The following is a 4,999-nucleotide window of genomic DNA, read 5'->3' as shown; positions in this document are numbered from 1 at the left end:
ATATATAAAAAATATTTTATAAATTAATCTAAAAAATATTTTTAACAGAAAGTAATATTTTTTATAATGCATATGCTACGAAAAATATTTTATAAATTAATCTAAAAAATATTTAAAAATATTTTTAACAAGAAACAATATTTTTGGTAATACATATGCTATGAAAAAAAATATAAATTAATAAAAAATAATTCGGTACTACAATTAATATATTTAAGAAAAATACTCTTTTTGTTAATTCTCAAAAATACTATAATTTGTATATTAAAAATTCGTTTTTTTTTAATCATCAAAAGTTAATTAATATGAGCAAGTTGGCTCAACAGGTATAACGCTTTAAAGCATGTTTTGACCTATTTTTCATGAAAAATTGATTATAAGGGGTGGTGGTTTTTGTTTTCCATGTAAGTTAGAAAAAAAATTCAATTAAATGCAATCAAACACATCTTAAATAAAATTGAAAAGTAAAAGACATCAGCAATAACTTTAATTTTTTATATTTTACTCTTAGGGTGCATTTAATTGTAAGCATGGAATTTGTATGGAATGAAAATATTTTCTAGGCAATTGAATTGCCTAAAATTAAATTTCAGGAAAAATGTCAATTGAATGTGTTTGATTGGCTTAATTTTCTATCTATAAATTGTTACACTTTTTCAACTTTTGGTGTTTGATTGCCATTATTTTTCATGAAAATAATTACATACACACATATAGATAATCAATAATCAAATACACAAATCAATAATTAACTACATAAAATAGTCAAATATATATATGTTCAAAAAATAAATAAAATATACATACACAAAATATTTAAAAAATAAATCAAATATACATAAAAAATATATACATACAAATCTACCACAGCCACAAAAAATGCCTAATGGAATCGAACCCTTCATTTTCTGTTAACAGGGAACAACAACCACAACCATGAATTCCGAGCAGAGATCCAAACGCTTGGCAACATCCAACACCAAAAAATCGTGAAGCTGCTGGCGAATCTACAGAAATAAGAATAGAACATGGCCGAAAACCTTACCTTGGAAAAAGATGAAGATGCATTGATGGTCTAAAACTCGAAATCGGAGATGGTCTTTGTTGGTCCCTTAGGGTATGGCCACTTAAGAGGGGGAGTGAATTAAATAATTAAATTTTTTTCTCAATTTTAATAAATATTATTGATTAAAGATTTTATTGAAAAATATATTTGATAAATATAATAAATTATGTTTAAGATTAATAATAAATGTAAGCCACAAGATATAAGAAAAATAAATAATATAAAGCACAACACAATTTATAGTGGCTCGATGTTTGCACACACACCTAATCCACTCTCCCAAGGTCTAACCACCCATGGGATTTCACTAAATCAAAATCATCAAGATTTCCACACTTGCTTACCTTGGAAACTAGACACACACCTAGATTATAATAGATTCTAGGCAACGACTACACCTAGGTTTTCTCCCTAACTTACCTTGGAAACTAGATTAACCTAGATTTTAACGAATCTAGGAAACCTATACAATACTCAATAATAATTTAAATGTTACAAATAATTTGTCCACACTTGGACACAAATTATCAATTAAGAACAAATTATACATGGCAATAATATTTAAATAAATAAATAACCAGTGACCTCAGTTTGAATGGAGAAGATCGGATTTGGCTTTGCGATATTTTTTTCTCCTCTTATCTTGTGGCTCTTCGGTGGATGAACAATGAATCTTTAAAAGCCTTGGAATGTTTGGAAATTAGTTTAAGAGCGTTTGGGAGCTTTGGATGTGCAATATGTGCAATAGATACTCAAAAAAATGAGTTTGAGGGTATTTATAAGTATTTTAACCATTAAAGAAAGGGTTAATATGAAGTTTCAAATTCAAAAAATATTTAGGTTTTTTCAAACAATAAGAAAATATGTTTCACCTTTAATTCAAAATAAATTTACTTTTTGCATGAGAAATCAAGATTTGAAAATTCAAATATAAGCTTTTGAGACATAAATAATTAAAACAAGAAAACATGTCTAAAAGTAATCTCTTTTGATTCAAAATAAATTTACTTTTTGCAAGATTAAGGGAAAACATGTTTAAAATCTGTAATGCCTGGGAATGGTTTGAGAATATAAACAGTATTTAATGAAGGGCATAAATGGAATTTGCAAAAAAATGAGACTATGGGGTATACTAACGCAGTTTTGGACTATCAAATTAGTCGGAGGGAGTACCCCGAACCCTAGATAGCCAAGGAAAATGGTATAGTATCGATGAGTGATTTAAATTATAATTTTTAGTGATAAAAGAAATTGGATCGGGAACAATTTTCGGTACAGCAAAAATACAGCTGCCAATTAAGTCGTAATACCAAATTGTTATAGACGATGTCCAAAAAATCAACGGAGTGTGTCTAGGACTAATATTTGATGTATAGAACAACCCTTAAGTGATTTCGGGTTGAATCGGGTGGATTTGAGGTCAAAACGATCAATCGGGCCTAAGTGTAATTTTCTAAATTTGCCCAAGGGGGGTCAAAACGATAATTTTTCAGAAGTTTCAAGGGAAAAATAAGAAGTACAAATCTTGAGGGTCTTAGTGATGATGTTGGGAAGATCAGGGGCTTGAGGATAAGGGCCAAAATGTAAAAGGAAGTTCAAGGGGGGCCAAACTGTAATTTTCAAAAATCTGCTCAGATATGGCAGATTTGGCAGCGAATTGGGGCCTGAAAATCCAGAGATTTGGGCAACAAATCTCGTCAGGGCATAGCCAAGGACGGTCTAGGAGGCGTGTGGGAGGAGTTTTGGCCAGAAATCGGCCACGTGGGGGTCGTTTTTGGCCTATAAATAGCCAAGGGTTTCGGCCGAAAATGAAGCAACAAATCACTCAAGTTTGAGAGCGAATCGAGGGAAGCCAATAAAGGGATTTTGATCCTTGAGGCGAGGGGAGAATTTCTAGTAAGTTTCATGAATTTTTGAGGTGTTTTGAGGGTGATTCGAGGGCTGATCGAAAAACTGGGCTGTCCGCCATACCGCGCCTGAAACAGCCCGATCGAGGGTCTTGCCGGTGGCCTTTCATCCTGAAACTAGCGGCATCAAGATTGACTGGAAGAGGGCTTCTTGGAGGTGTGATCGGGGTTGGATTCCGATCACCGGCCGGCGACCAGCTCGCCGGAGAAGAAAGGGCGCGTGTAGTGCACGCGCGGCTGCCACGCGCAGCACCACTTGCCCGCGCATGTGGGCGCGTGGAGGCTAAGGTATTTTTAAATTTTTTTTATTATTTTGATAAAAATAAATTAGAAATTATGGTGGAAGGAAATTTTGAAAAATGTTGGAAGAAATGGTCATTTTGTAATTTTCAAGGGAAATAAGGCTTATTGTAATACCCCATGTTGCAAAGTGTTAAGTCCAAGGAACTGAAAATCAATTTGAGAATTTAGTTAAGTAATTGCCGAATTGACCGGAAGGAGTACCCTGGACCCTAGATTTTTAAGGGAAATAGTATGGTAATGACAAGTGATACGAGTTATGATTTTAGGCATCAAAAGAAGTTGGATCGGGAACAGTTTCCGGTACAACTATCTACTAGATTGAGAAAATCAAATGATCGTAAGGGATGTAATACTCAAGATTTTTAGATTCAAATACTTGAGGAAATATGATATTTTAAGGGATTGTGGATGTTTGGAGATAAAAGTTCAATTTCTGAACTAGGGGCAAAATCATAATTTTTGAGGTTCGGGTAAAAGTGTAATTTACCTAAAAATTAGGGGCATTAGCGTAATTAGTCCATTTTTCAGGGACTAAAATGCAATTAAAAATTAGTCCGGGGCCATGTTGAAAAGGTTTTAAGTGCAATTATCCAAAAGTTCGGGCTAAAGTGTAATTATTGAAACCTTTTTACTATGGGCATTTGGGAGATTCTAAAAAAGCCTCATAAATGACGTTAGAGATAAAGATGAAGTCTGATGATGACATTAGAGTTAAGATGAAGCCTTATGATGACGTTAGAGATAAGATGAAGGCTCATGATGACTTTAAGGATAAGATTTGATTGGATAAGATTTAATTGGATAAGATTTTGTTGGATATGATTTGATTTGGATAAATATTTGATTTGAATAAGATTTTATTTGAATATCAATGATTATATAAAATCTTAGAAGATTTAGAATGATTGTAGAATATCTTAGAAGATTTGGTAATGATTATATAATATCTTGAAAGATTTACAATGATTGCAGAAGATCTTTAGAAGATTTGAAATGATTGTAAAAGATTTTGGAAGATTTGAAATGATTGCAGAATATCTTAGAAGATTTGGTAATGATTATATAATATCTTAGAAGATTTACAATGATTGCAAAAGATCTTTAGAAGATTTGGAATGATTGGAAAAGATTTTGGAAGATTTGAAATGATTGCAGAATATATATTTCTTGGTGGCTAAGTTTCCAAAACCTATAAATAGGAGTTCATGGCTAAGGATTCTCTCATTCGAAATTGTGAGAAGTTCGTGCTAGACAAGAGTGCTTTGAGTTTAGTGGATAGAGGGCTTTTTAAGCATACACGAAGCATCACGCGCACAGAGCACTTGGGCAACGCGTGAGGACGTGTAAAGAGGTGGTTTGGTTAAAAGACTTGAGGAGTTGCACAAAAATTGAGGTTGGGCACAAGATTCAAAGTGTTCTGAGTTTCGTTCAAGGTGAGTGTTCTACATGAAAACTTAGTTTTAAGTTGTGAGTGTTTGCCCCCAAAACTTGATTTATTATACTTGTTCTATCTGAACATGCGTGTGATTTCATGCAAAATGGTTTTGTGCATTGAAATGGTAATCGGTGACGGTTGGTTTTTATGAGGGAGGTTCATCCCTAAACATTTTGAACTGGTGCATTGCATTTTATAAAATATTTTTTATATGATGCATTGAATTGTGAAATGTGGCATTGTCTTGAGTTTTGTGTGTACGTATGGAATGTCAACCTAAGATGTTGT

This window comes from Diospyros lotus, chromosome 7 (assembly GCF_014633365.1).
Source record: "Diospyros lotus cultivar Yz01 chromosome 7, ASM1463336v1, whole genome shotgun sequence".
Taxonomy (NCBI): domain Eukaryota; kingdom Viridiplantae; phylum Streptophyta; class Magnoliopsida; order Ericales; family Ebenaceae; genus Diospyros; species Diospyros lotus.
This window is presented reverse-complemented; position numbering follows the sequence as displayed.